Source organism: the organism of the source record quoted next, unplaced genomic scaffold (genome assembly GCF_019419815.1).
Source record: "Pyrus x bretschneideri cultivar Hongxiangsu unplaced genomic scaffold, Pyrus_bretschneideri_v1 Contig98, whole genome shotgun sequence".
In the NCBI taxonomy this organism is placed as follows: domain Eukaryota; kingdom Viridiplantae; phylum Streptophyta; class Magnoliopsida; order Rosales; family Rosaceae; genus Pyrus; species Pyrus x bretschneideri.
In genome coordinates this window covers 163326-178922 of record NW_025999840.1, presented here as the reverse complement: position 1 = coordinate 178922, position 15597 = coordinate 163326, and positions in this window count along the sequence as shown.

Sequence of the window (15597 nt, the reverse complement as noted above, 5' to 3'; positions counted from 1 at the left end):
TGGTGCAGGTACCCAATCAATTTCAAGGTGGTGGGATCAGTTACAGGGGCTTTAGGAATCCAAACGCCAGAATCAGGGAGGATCACTATCCCCCCCCATTCATTGAGCCGTACTACGAGAACTTTATTGAGCATGTTGTGGAGGAGATCCCATTGCATGCTATGGGTCCTAAGTGAGAAAAGAAGGTCTCGTCCGGCTGCAAGACGTAAAAGAAAGCGCTACTTGGGAGGCAACCCAATACACTGAATAAAATAAAGCTTGTCCATTGATCTCCGAGAAATTACAAGTACGAAAAAAATAAAATAAAATAAAATAAAAGAGAGAAATATGGAGCCTTCACAAAGGTTGTTTACGTGAAGCCCCACTACGTGGCAAAACTCTAGGAGCAGGAGGCATCGGAGCAGGAAGCATCGAAGATAGATCATTCAAGGCCTCAATACTTGGTGGAACACTAGATGATGCAGGAAAAAGGTGCCTCTGGAAGAAAGCCGCAAGCCTTTGACGGTCACTTTGAATTCGACCTTCATATTCTTGCAGCTCATCAAGCTTCCTCTTCATGCTCGTCGAATAATTATTTGCAAGCACGTGCAAACTTCTATTCTCGTGCTTAAGCTGTTTGATCTCTTGCTTGAGATTTTCCACCTCTGCCATCAATGATTCAACTTGACGGGATCGAGCAAGTAGGCGTTGGCCCATGTTGGACACAGAGCCCGCACACTGAACACTGAGAGCTAGGGACTCTTGAACAGCCAACTCATCGGACCGTCCTGAAAGCAGCCTACTATCTTTAGGAGTGAGGAGGTTCCTAGCTACTATCGTAGCTGTTGTTGCATCCGTCATCACGGAGTCTTCACCTATAAGAAGGCCATTAGAAGATAAGAAAGACGGGTACCATACATTACCCTGACATGGCGCAACCAGATCACTGCTGAGACTCAAATCTAAGCAAATATTAGATGGGTTAGCCATTTTCAAGAAGTTAAAAGAGAAGGGTTGGATGGAGTAAAATCACAAAGGGCCGGAGACGATTTTCACGAATGGGCAATCTTCAAAGTGTGCATGTTAGAGGTGATCGATACCTCTATAAAAGGAAAGGCGACACAACCACCGATTCAAAATTGAAGAGACACCACTCTTCAAAGCCGGATTTTCCTGCGTAAAGTTCACCAACTCTTCAGACACAATCTCAGCTTTTCAGATAACGCGTGCAACTTTGTCAAAAGCTCTCTGACAAAGTTGAAAACGCGTGGAGGTCATTATCCCAGCTACACACTTTTGCCGACAAGCGTGGATGACAAAGCCGCAATCTCGGCTTTTCAGATAAAGCGTGCAACTTTGTCAAAAGCTCTCTGACAAAGTTGAAAACGCGTGGAGGTCATTGCCGCATCCGCACTACTACTCGCCATTACAATTCCTATATACGTCAACATTCATGGCAAGGCATACACCCAAAAACGCATGACTTTTCTTCTCGGCCGAGAATGTAGCTGCAACCAAACCTCTCAACATGCTCAGTTTTCTTCTTCTCTTGAGAACACCTATTCAACCATTGATGTACCCCCAAAGAAGATACCAGATACCTGGAGTACAGATAAGGCAGAAGGAAACGGTAGATCGAAGCATGTGGAGACAAGCGCAACAAATATATGTGCTGATTCATTCGCTGCTTCTTCAAAAGCAAAAGTATCTCATATCATCAAGGGCGAAAGCAAAGGTATCTCATATCATGCTCTTTCCCTGTCTTTTCCTTTGTCCTTGTTATTACTCGCATGGCAAAGTGAAAGAGAGCAATCAGCCGGCACTTGGAGTCAGTCTTCCGATCTGGAACCGACTACCTGGAATCTATTCCCTGGTTGCTTACCTAGCGTTGCTCTCGAGTAGTCATCTTCAACGGTTGATACACTTCCAGAGAAGGGACCACATCTGCTTGGAGAACAGCTAAGACGAGTGACAATGAAACATCAATCTTATGGATAGTCAGCAAACGCAACAACTGCATATGCTGAGTTATCCTCTAACCCTCTTCAATACGAATTGGAAAGATTGAACAAAGAAACAGGTCATCACCTCCACCTCGTGCTTGCCTGCCATGTGTCAGAATCCTCTAGCCCAGTTCAAGATTAGCCTGTGGAAAAACTCAAGATCAAGCCGCAATGCAATCACCAAGGAGAAGATGGAATTTACACTCTATAACCAGATTTGCGTCCCTAAACTTTTCTCTTTGTTAGATACATTCTGCCATGTTAGTATGTTTAGTTGCTGTTTATGTGTTGACTTTTGTTTGGTGTGAATTTAGGCTTAAAACATTGAGGACAATGTTTGATTGAAGTGTGGGGGGTAACTAAGGATGTTGATGCAAATTCGTTGGATTTTATCACCCATAACTTCAAGTGTTGTTCCTTGCTGTTTTAAAATGTTTCTAAGCTGATTTGGAGTGTTTTAGTGTGTTTTGTTTTATAACTCCGAAAATCACATAAAAATTTGAAAAACATGTTTTGAAAAGCCTAAAAAGAGTGTTTTGAGTCGTTTTTGTGTGTTTGTGTCTTAGGATACCTTCCAACGCAATGATGAGGATTTGGTTTTTAATTGCATGACTGTTAAAAAGAGTTATAAACATGAAGAAAAGTTTGATTTACTCTTGGTATATGCTTGGTTATGGTTATAATGTATAACTTCACATGCAATCATAAAAGAAAAATTAGTTTTCGTAACATGCTTGAAGGAAGGAACTCAAACAAACGCTACAACCTTGTGAGACTTGAGCCTAAACGTTATTTGGAGAGTTAAAATCTGTGCATTATTGTTTTCTAAAAGTCGTTGCATGATCTCATTATTCTTTGCTTGGTTACTACTTAGAAGGCGTTTCATCATATAGTTCCAAATGCTAGAACTCATGCCCATTTCATTCAAAGCATGTTATTGATTTGCATAACACATATTCAAGAAGAAGTTGTGTAGTGACCACCACCAAAGCCAAATTGCCGTGTATCCTACTTCATTATATGTTTAAGTTAACCCCATTGAGCCTTGTTAAGCTTACATTCTTTGTTAACCCACACTATCCTCACCTAGCCTAGATTAGGACTTTCCATGCCCTTATTCTTGAAGCATAGCAAAGCATGATTGAATTGAACTCCCTTTGATTAATGTTTGGCAGAACCCAAGTGTGGGGGAAGTAGGTTTCATGTGAGTTAGTGTGCCATAGGCACGGGTGGAAAAGAGAAAAGGAAAAAGAAAAAGAAAAGAAAAAGTTGTGAAAAGAAAGAAAAAAAAAAAAAAAAGAGTATGAAATAAATGAAAATAAGTTCACATGTTTGTGGTAGTTGAGGAAAGGTCCAAAATGTTGAATATGGCCCTGAGTGTTGCTTAGATCTTCCCCTTGTGTTAAAAGTTGATTTCTATGTTTTAAAGTGAGTTCTAAGTCTCAATTTCATTACTTCGCTTGCTATTGCTTTAAGAACCTTTGTTTTCCTTTATCCTTCCATTGTTAACCAATACCCCAAGCCCCATTACAACCCTTGACTTCTATTTTGAGTGTTGTGCATTTCAATTTGTGGAGTTTGAAGTTGGTATGAGCATATGGTGTCACTGGTTCTCGCATCTAAGTCATAGCATTCCATTCATGAGATCATATCTAAACATGCTGATTAACTCCAGAAATTGCTTTCTTTGTGATATATATATATATATATATGTGAGTGTTCGTTTTCATTAATCTTCTCACATATAACTAGATTAAGGTGTGTAGTTAGAAAATCTGAGTGAAAATTGAGCGCATATCTTGTAAGGAATTGAGCAAATTCTCTAAGGCATGTTACTACATTCAAAACATGGTTTTAAATGCTTAATTGTGAACTAGTATGTGGTGACTATGATTAAGAATGTACCTAAGTGTGAAGATAACTAAAATCTATGGAGATAACAAATTTTAACATGTCATGTGCATTGGAAATCCCTGAGGCAACGTTGGACAGTTTAGATTGTCTTTTGTTTGTTTTGTTTCGTTTCGTTTTGTTTAGTTTGTTTGTTTTGTTTCGTTTCGTTTTGTCTTTTGTTTGTTTTGTTTCATTTCGTTTCGTTTCGTTTTGTTTAGTTTGTTTGTTTATGCACCTTAGTTTAGCTTGTCTTGTGCATTTAAAGTGTTTTTCCTTAGTAAAGTAGTGTTTTAAGCTAGTTTTATGTATTTTCAGGATTTAAGGGCAAAGTATGCAAAAGGAAGCATTTTGGAGACTTTTGGAGCAAATTAGAGCTTGGAATGGATATCATATGCTTGGAGCCAAGAGGATGGACGAAATTGAAGACTTGAAGTAGGAAAGTTAAATCCTAAAAGACCTCATGTTTGAGCAACATTGAAGACTCCTATGCATTTTAGAACACAAATCAAGCCTTCTTTGCAACCTAATTGCCTTGCCGTGGCCTTCCATAAGTGGTTCCCTTCCTTGCCGTGCAAGAGAGGTCCTTATTTCCTATTCTAAGTCATTAAAACACATTCATTTTTCACCTAAATCTCAGCCACATCTCACATACCTTTTCTATCCCAAAAATCCCTTGTGCCGTGCAATAACATTCCACATTCCAGCACCCTACACTCCTTTGCCGTGCAAAACAGCACCCTTTCCAGCTTTCCCTCTTCATAATTCAGCCACCAACCAACCTAGCTGTCACCCACATGCTCTCCCATCATCATTCCCTCTTTAATCCATTCACCCACATGCTTTCCCATTTCATTATTCAGCCACACCCATGCACTCTTCATGATGGCAGCCACATTCTCTCCCTAGCTGTCATATTCCCTCTTTTAATCATTCATCCACCTATAAATAAACATCCATTGTAGCCACAAAAGATCATTCATACACACTTCACACCATAAACTTCCCTTAGAGCCATGCAAAACCATCCATTCCAGCATCCACAAGCCTTTGCCGTGCCTCCCTTTCCATTTCCAGCACTTCCCATCCCTCCAACACACTTCACACCATCAAACATCCATTCCTCCATACAAATACCACCCCAAAACCTATCCTTAGACCTTGTGCCACAACAAAGAGGAGGTGAAGAGGGCCTAAACGTTCATACAATTCAAGTTTGAGTTGTTGGAATTTTTAGGTGTTTTCTCTCCTTGATTTCAATGGTTAAATTTACTTATCTTTGTCTTGTACGTATGAGGAACTAAACCCCCCATTAGCTAGGGGGTGATTCGAAACCATGTTTACGCTTGCAATATGAATTGATTACCTTTGGTTGGAATTTCATGAGTTGTGGATTCAATTTGTTTAACTGTTTGATTGATAACCTATTTATGTATGTTTATTGAGAGTGCACGCTTAATTTTCATGCATGAATATGACGCTAGAATATAAGTGAGTTTCACCTAATAGTTATGAACTTATATTCACAAGTAGTGGAGGTTGCTTATAAACAATCGCGTTAAATGAATTCTTGGCACTAGTTTCATGCTCATCATAGTAACGAATGCCTCGTCAACACCTACAGTTTTCATGATGCTTAATGATCTTTTATTGTATCTTTATTGTGCTTTTCACGTAAAGGACTTTTGGAGAATGTTGTGAATTGCGTTGCGCTAATTGATGCGAGATTTATACACACACAAATTAAACCCTCTTTTTGTCAATTGTAGTATAAGTATAAGTAGGGATCGTTCTGGACCGGGGATTAGGAGGGATTGCTAAAACCTTCTAAATTGACTTAAAAACATAAACACAAGTTTAAAACACTAATTAATGCGAAGAATACAAAACTAAAAGTAAGAAAGACTTAGACTAAAACTTAAACAAAATAAAGGGGGATTGGATTTGGACGAAAATTTAAATAAACTGGATACTTGGAAACAAAAATGGGCAGATTGTAAACAAGTGTTGTGAAATTAGATGGTTGGTGAATTAGCTAGAGGTTCTTTCTCCACACATGATATTTATGCATATGAATCAATTTCCAGTTATTCCTTCATTGAATTATGAACGACAATGCCCCAAATTAACCGTGACATCACTAGTTAACCCTCAGATTTTCCTTATATTATTGGATTGGATGGCATCATTCGACAACCCAAAACATTCTCAAAAGTTCCCTACATGTCATCATAATAGAGATACAATCGAAGATCATTAAGAATAATGAAAACCATAAGCATTGACAAAGCATTTGCAACTATGACATCATGTTACTCATGCTAAGAATTAAACTTAGCGCGATCGTGACAAGCGACCTTCACTACTTTCAAGTATAAGTTAGTAACGATTATGTGAAACCTTCTTAAACTTTAGCCACATATTCATGCATGCTAATTAAGTGTCGACCCTCAATCAACAAACACAAATAAGTTAATCATAAAATAGTTAAGCCAATTGCATTCACGAATCAAGAGTTCATAACCGGAATTCATCAATTCATATCACATAAATAATCATGGTATTGAAATCACCCCTAGCCAAAAAGGGTTTAATTCCTCATAACTTTGAAATCAAAGAAACACCTAAACATTCCAACAACTCAAACTTGAATTGTATGAACGTTTAGGCACTCTTTTCTTCCATTCCTCATATTACAAAACAAAGAGAATTGAATTTAACATTGAAATCAAAGAAACGCGTAAACATTCCAACAACTCAAACGTGAATTGTATGAACGTTTAGGCCCTCTTATCTTCCTCTTTATTGTGGCACAAGGACTAAGGGATGTTGTTGGTGTGTTGAATGGATTGGGGGATTATGGAAATGGAAGAAATGGAGGAGAAATGGAAGGAAATGGAGAGAAACTCACGGCTAGGGAGAAGATGGAAGTGTTTGTTGTGTGTTGTGTATGAAATGAGATGATTTTTGAATGAATGAATGCAAGGGTATTTATAGGAGGAGTGGAGATGTATATGGCTATTTGTTTAAGGTGTTTGTGGTTGCAATGATGAAGAATTGCATGTGGAAATAAAAGGGAAAATGTGGTGAAATGATGAAGTAGGAAGGTGGAAATGCATGTGAGATGTTGGAAAGGAAATGGGAATATGAGTAGGCCATGGCATGGGAGTTGTTTTGTTGGTGTAAATGTGCCATGGTTGCAATGATGAAGAATAAAGGGTGCATGTGGGGTGGAATTGAATGAATGCAAAGTGAATGAATAATGAAATGAGTTAAAGAGGGAGAATGTGGTGAAATGATGAAGTAGGAAGGTGGAAATGCATGTGACTTGTTTGTGGAATAAAGAATGAATGGTGGAATGATGAAGAGTTGCATAAAGAATGCATGTAGGGTTAGCTAGGTTGGCTTTGTTTGGGTGCATGTGTGTTAATGGTGGTTTTGCATGTGAATTGATGGATTGTTTTTGATGGAATGGATGGTTCTTTGCATGGCTTTTGAAGTGATTGTGGGCTTTGGAATTGGAAGGAAATGCATGGCCTTGGGGTTGGTTTAAGAGAGAATGGGCTAGGCCCTTTGTTTTATGTCCAAAATGAATACAAGGCCTTCAAATTCGTCCAACACTTTGGCTCCAATCATATGCTATCCATTCCAAGCCCAATTTTGCTTCAAAATGCTCCAAAATGCATCTTTTTGCTTCCTTAGCCATATGAACCTAAAAACACACGAAAATGGCTTAAACTACTAAAACAACTATGAATTAACAACATAGATGCACGAAAACAAGCTAAGTAAGTCGCCTAAATATGCTCCTATCAATAATCCATCCAATTCATTAACTTAAGGAGAACTTGACGGTTAATTTAAGCGGACCTAATTAACCCGGGGTGTTGAGTTTCATAATTCATCAAAAGACCAACCGAAAATCATCTTGTATGCAAGTGTAACATGTGTGGAGAAGAACCTTCTAGCTAGCATTCATCCATATTTTCATCACATTCATATTTATATTCTGCCCTTAATTACAATCTGTGCATTTTAGTTTAATTTCGTCAAAACCTCAATCCCCCCCCCCCCAATATTTTGTTAAGTCTTAGTCATTACAATCTATCTTATTTTGTGTTTTTAAGTATTTGGTGTCTTGTGGACTTGTTTTGAGTTTTTGTTAAGCGAGTTAAGCGTTTTAAAGGTTAGTTTTATTTATTTGAGTCAAGTGTTTAGCACCCCTAGTTAATCCCCGGTTAGAACGATCCCTACTTACATCATTACTACAATTGTCACAAATAGGGTTTAATTTGTGTGTCACATTCGTATCGCATCAGAAGTAAAGAGGATCCATGGAAAAGTTGAGAACTCAAGAGAAAGGGTTTGCAAAATAAAGCTAAGGTTGGGCTATTTAAAAAGGAGTTGCCAAAAAAGCTTACCATCAAATTTGAAAAGTCTTGCTTACAGATTCAAGTGTCTAAAAGCCAAAGTCACTCGGTGAAGCAAAGGGCTACCCCTTGTTAAATATGCACAAGTAACATGAAATCCCTCATCAATGCTACCTACGTGCTATGGCTCTCGAGAATGCACGTCTGAATTTGAAACATCAAAAGTTCCCAAGGGTCAAATCCAAGATACCACCTGTCAGAATAACTAAAACAATACATATTCCGACTTACTCCGAAAGGTATAGTCTTTGGATAACTATACAACCTCTAGGGGAACAAGTCATTTTAGATATATAGTTAGGGGAATATGGGACCATGATTTTCCAAGGATGGAGTAAAGCGAACCATAATATGCATAACTTGGAAGTCTTGTCATGGAATCAACAGCCACCCTGCAAAGCTGAATAAAAGAAGCAGCGATGCCACTATCATCCTATTCCGTAATTAGGGGCGAAGCCCGATGACTTCGCTAAGATTGACCATGCTTTTTCCACAAGATACGGAAACCTAATCCAAGAAGAAATCAGCAAGTTCCCTGTAATCTTAAAGTCCTTACAATCTAAGGATTGGCGTGTGCCACAAGAAATCACACTCCTAAGACGATACAATATTCACTTCTTATATATCCTCTAGGATTTTCCCAGTTTAATAAGGATTCTATTATCCTAAAAGGTTTCATCCTCGATTGGTATAAACATACACTTATTGGGTTCATCTCTGGTAACGTAATTATCACATACTTATTCTCTTTTTCACTGCATGAATCTTATATTGCTTACTAACTTGAGCCTCGGATATCCTTTGAACGTTACACCACTACCCTCCCCCACCCCTTCCCCCCGGTCTTTGGCTAACTCATGATTGTTTTTTCTTTTACAGGTTACTCAAATTTGTGCATCTCCACCTCCTACAATGGTGTACAAATTTGGTTCCAACAACGATCACCAAGAGTTCTCATATTCATGTAATATAAGAACTCATTAGTTAGGATAATACAACATAGTTATTTGACCTAAGTTGTCATAGTTATCTTGTGGCTAGGTCCTCAATATTTGACTATGTCCACAGCATAGTTGAGGTTAAGCTACTTAATCATGTGGTCATATTAATATATAACAAGGGATCTCTAACCTTCAAACCGTTGAGGTAGAATAGTCTATGATATGATTAAGAATCATTAGCTAGAGTATGGATGAGATTTAGGAAGTATGTTCCAAATCATTCAAGTTTATCATATAGGCAAGATAATTACATTGGATAGTAGACATGAATAAACTATCAATCAAACAATGTGATCAAGAGTAATGAGGGGCGCAGCTCCTTGTCTTCTAGTTTTCCTATGTAAGCTTGGAATGGCTCTTCTTAGGATTCAGGCAACTTAATTTTGGGTTTTGGTTGTTTCTTAAGTTTCCTGTTTGGTTTGTAAGGGAAACTTGGCCTTTGCTCTCTCAGACTTCCCACATGAAGCCAAAGAATATGGCTTGGACTTTATGTGCCCACAAGCAGCCTAAAGTTTTCTGCAACCTTAGTTCCACATAGGCCTAGTAAACTTTCGTGACCATCCACATGATGATCCACTCTGCAAGCCCCGACATGTGGATTGGGCCCATTTAGCATGTAGCGTAGTTGGCATGATTTATTTACAACACTAACGTCATAACATGGCTTAACGTGTTAAATATGCATGGATGTGGATGGGTTTGGCATGATTACACAAACGTCCAATTTATAAATTATTATTTTATTGGCATGGCGTGATTGTAGATTCATATACCCCTCGTTTTCACACTTCTGCATGAATTTATGTTGCACTTGTGACAGTTTACAATGATTGTGCTTTGCGACATGATTGGGCTTTTAGGTAAGATTTTTTTTTCCATAACCGAAAAGGAAAAAAAAAAAAAAACAAATCAATCTAACGTTGAAATTCAGGAAGGAGGGACTCGCCACAAACATGATAGAAGGTGAAGAGAAAATTCCAAAACCTTCACTATATATTGCTTTCATTCAATTGATAAAATTAAGAAGCACACTAAGCATATCAAGCTATTCATCGATCGAAACTTGAAACCCTAATTCTTTATTCTTGGTATCTTTGCATGCTAAATTAGATTGTGAAACAATTTCTTCCCTTTTTGCCTCGAAGGCAAGAGCAGTGTGAGGTACGTATCAATCTCAGTTGTCATCTTTGCTTGCGTGAGGCAAGATCAGTGTTTGTACGTAGGGTATACAGGTTTGGGTGATTAATCCTCAAATTTATGGTACGTTTTGAGGACGTACATTCAGACATCATATTCCAAAGCCTTACCTGAGATATTATCATCGATCTACTTTCTCATATTCACTAATTTCCTTGCGTCCTTTCGAGTAATTTCTACCATTTAAAAGAATTCAATTCCTAAAGCGTATCAAGTAGGGAATTACCCAATCAAACATTTACTTAGGGAACTTTAAACCTTTTGCTAAGGTGAAAGATTGAACCCTAGGTTTGTACCTAGACTTTGGCAACTTGATCGGGTGGCGATTAGAACCCATTTAAACCTTACTTCAAACTGATGGTCTAGTTGACTGACCTTTATAAATCCAAGTTTGTCTCCATGGTCTGACGAATTCGTAGTGGTCTTATCGGTGATTTTCTTATCTACCTCAATAGTGAGACCAAATTCTTTAAGCTTTGTTAATTAGCTATATACCAAATTCCTCGATTTTAAACTTTGATTAAATTGATACTCTTCTTGAGAGACGCAACCTCAATGGATGAGATTATTTTTCTCAAAAAGCTTGTAATGGAAGAAAGTTGACATTCTCACAAAGGGTTGTGAATTCGTGATATTCTTGGTCTTGTCAATTTTATCGACAATTTATCAGTGAATTCTCAGCTACAATATCCTTCTTCACTTTTCGGCCAAGAAAAGTTAGCTTGTTTTGGAAAGTTGGATATGAATAAAGTTTCTGGTAATGAAATTATTGTCTCAGTTCACCATTGCTTTACATTCTTCGATGATGTTGATCTTCTGGGAGATTCATGACGATGTATCTTTGGATGTTTCAGTTGTGCAGAGGCAGCATGATGGATTTTCATCTATATTTCTAATGTGTAGAATTGTTTAGAATGAGCCATCTCATTTATGACTTAGAGTCGAAATTTACCATCTTTGCTTGAAAATCAAATGACATTTCTCTGTGGAGAACGGGTCCAAAATCCTTATCAACCTTAGAATTTCCTAAATACATTTACTCTTGGAATGAGCTTAGTTTTCATGGCGGCAATTAAGGGACATAACTGTACTTGATCATTTTCAGCTTATTCTATCCTATTGTAGTTAGAGAATTCAAGTATCGTTATGGAATTACTTTTGACTCATCAAGAATAGTTCGAATGGTAAATCACTTTTGTTATATGAATGGAGTTGGGAAGTATCATTATACGCTCTCTGTACGAGGTATTTTGTATGGGTAGTGAATGTGAAGGTCAATAATCTTGATGCCGAACCAAGGTTATGCTTATGTAGTGTTTTAATTGGTGGTAGCTTTATTTAAGTGGGAAGCCGTATTCTTCCAGCTTCAAGGCTTTAAGTATTGGCGATGATTTCATTCCGGAAAATGGGCGTTGGAATTTCAACAACAAAACACTTGTGAAGACAACTAAGATAGAAGTGGGACGCTGTTAACTTCTCCATGTGATGTGATCAAGAAGTTCTCATTGTCACATGATCAAAGGTAGAGGTAGGAAAGGAATAAAATCGAGGCTCCCTTTGATGTGTTTGAAGAGAATCATCACTCTAGATACACCTCGCTTTTGATTAACGTTGGTGTATTTATATTTCATCGTGCTACATGTTTCACTTCCAAGCCTTTGGAAGTCTTTATGAAGGTTTTGAGTATTAGATGTTGTTTAGTATCACATTTCTACCCCTAGACTAACGATTAGTCTGAAACGAGTTATTCAAACCTTAGTGGACGAGTTGCACCTTGTTCGTCCCACCATTAGCATGGTTGCATCATACCATTATCTCTATTTTAGTTGCTTGTAACCACGGTTTCAATTTTGGGTTAGCTATGTTACCATTGGAGTTAACATACCTACCTTATGCATAGTGCACATTTGGTAGACGCTTACTTTTGTTAGAGTTATGGGTAACTACGGTTACATTCCTGATTAGGAGTATGGCATCATTTGAGAGATAATATAAATATTGTTGCATGCGCAACTTGTGATTTACAAAGAGTATTGTGAATAAGTATTTGAATGATTGAATTTGTTATGTAGAAAATTTTATGTTATTGACGATGTTGTCTAAGAAGGTAGTGAATGAGCACGATCGAGGCGTATATGTGTATTTCCCAATGAGGGGCAAGATGGTAATATTGCACCCTCGGGGATTGTTACTTGCTTATCGAGACAACGGTGGTTGTGAATATTGCGGGTTGTAGACCATAATATCAATAATTTATTTGTTGGGTTCGTTAAGCAAGTAAACAAGTAGGTCATTCTACGTTAGTATTTGTATTTACTTATTTAAGTAGTAATTTGTTGTTTGGGCTTGACCCAAAGATATTACAAACTTAGTTTCGAAGTACGTTATACTATGAGTGCGTTTGTGAAAAATATTTTATCTTTGCTTTTGATTTCAGTATAACTATTTTAATTTTACTTCACTACAAATGTATTCTGATGTTATGCTTTATACGTCTATTTTATTTTTGGACCCTATGTTATGCTTTATATGTCTATTTTTGGACCTGTCCCTAATCTTATGCTTTTACAAATTTTAAAAGCGTGATTTTACGAAAATGCCCTTAGAGGCGAGGGTCTTGACTTTCGTTGATCAACGTATAGTGAGATGTATGAATTAATCCTTTAGCATTTTCCTGAAGTACTCGACATTACGGATTCATAGGCGCAAGCAGAAGAGGATTTGGGGTTACGGTTAAAGTTTTATGGAACTGTAAACTCGAGAAGTACTTTTGTTTTAGTCACTATTTATATATTTTTATAATGTTTATATTTATTTATCATTTAGTTATTTTTTTAAGTTGAAGAAGAAAAGAAAGAAGGGCTACTGCCCAATTAGAAAGAAGAGGGAGTGAGTGACTAACCAAAAGAAGGAGGTGAGGAGATGGCCAATCGGGAGGTTGGAAGAGAGGGCCAAGGATGGAATGAAGAACAGGGGATCAGGAACCTTTTCTCCTTGACCCGTTTCAGACCATGACCCGCATGTAGACCCGACAGCTCCAATCCAAATTATGGGGTCCTCTAGCAACTTTTCAGGTGAAATTCACCGAGCTTTCACCTGGGAATTTGTTCACGACCTCTCCTTTCCTATTTCTACCAAAAATCTAAGTCAATTGGGGCCTAATTCGTAGAAATCGAATCGGGAACCCGATGGGTGCACAACGACGAATCCGCCATTCCTACAACCATTTCCTTTGATTACCACCACAGTTAGCCTTCCCTTGGACCCAGGAATAAGAACCAAGCGGTGGTTGGGGCGGTGGAGCTTCGAAGATGACGAATCGACAACCACCATTTTCTAGGGTTCCGATGGGTTTGAGCAAAATTGGAGCTTTTCCTGGTCAAATTAGACTTGGCTGGAGGTATAAATTTTACTTTACTCATTGAGATCTTCATTCCTGTCAATTTTGGTAATTTTTGGAAATAGTTGGATTTTCCGGCGAGTCGAGGCAGCCAACCGCCACCCACGGCGGCGCATGCGGCGGTGTGTGGCCAAGGGTCGATGATGTTATTCTTAGAATAAATTAGATGTCTTGAGTTCAATTTTGGTAATTGTATGACGTAGGTTGATCATTTGGACCTAAATTCATTACAATATGTTACTTGGTAAAGATGTGAATCGATGATCCGACCGTTGGATCGTCACCAAACTTTAATACGTTATAGTACGTAATATTTGAGGACCATAGGAACTTACGGATCGGGAATCCGATATACGGATCTTCTCGACTTGGATTTGTTAGTTCATAAAATAAAATGTTAACCGCCACTTGGTTTTGGCAATTGGCGGAGATCCGACCGTTGGATCGTAATAGAACTTTAGGATGTTGTCTAGAAGTATAATGTGGATCTTTGGAAGTAAGGGATCAGAAATCCATGATGCAGATCTTCCGAACCAAACTACGTATAGATGTGTGTTATGTAAGTTACATATTTTATTGATAAGAATTCTGAGTTGTGATTTGATAATGGTTCTAGGCGCTAATCGTTCATGACGCCTCTATGGTTGTGTTAGGGAGTTGTAGCGTGAACTCTAGGTGAGTGGGCTTTTGTTTTCAGTATATATATGTATGCTTGGTATTTTTCCCAGAAAATGCGTTTAAATGGAATTATGTTTTGAAATGCCATGCCTCATGATTTTTACTTAGATTATGAGTTAGTATAGTATGCATATTGTGTGATTTGATGCTGTGGACGCTCAGGTAAGTACCAAGTGAGTTATAGATTGTTAATGTGAGTTGATGAGTATGTTGAGATGCATTGAGAGCTCATAAACCTGCACCCCAGTGTTAGTGCTCCCACCCATGGTTAAGGCACAGTCCTTTACGTGATGTTCACCTCCCGCACCATACGCTCATCTTGGATCCAATTTAGGTGCATAATCCTGTCGTGCAGACCACTATAAGTGGTTCCGACTCATTGGTGACTCGCGATTATTCGTACAATCTTCACGTGATCGTAGCACTTGAGCGTATTTATTTACACACAGTCCTGTCGTACAAACCACTTTAGGTGGTTCCAACTTGTGTGCAGGTATATTTGTTGAGATGTGGAGTTGAGCCGTACAAGTCACGTTAGGTGACTCCGGCTGACATATCATTTGCATTGATTGATATCACCATGCTTACATATTTTATGCTGAGATATTTGACAAGGCATATATGTGGATTTTGCTAATTCGAGTATGGTTTCGATATATGTATATATTCTATTTTCTGGGAAATTATATAGGTTTTACGGCGAGGGGTTACTACCTTTGATAATTGAAATGGTTTTTAAAAAGCTTTTTTTTTGCCCACTCACATTTTCTGTTTTGCGCCCCTCCAGGTTTTAATTGCTGAAGGTTCGTATTGACGAGGATTCTTGGCAAATCTAAGGATAGGTGGTTACTTTTGAGGGTATAATTCTTATCCACTCCACTGTACTTACTTATGCTCTAACGTCACGTGTGAAGTGGGTTCATTCCTGCTCACCAGCGCACTCTGGTATTTAGGCACTCTTAGGTTTAAATTTATTCACATTTTTCCACATCATCACACTTTATGGCTTCGTCACCTCC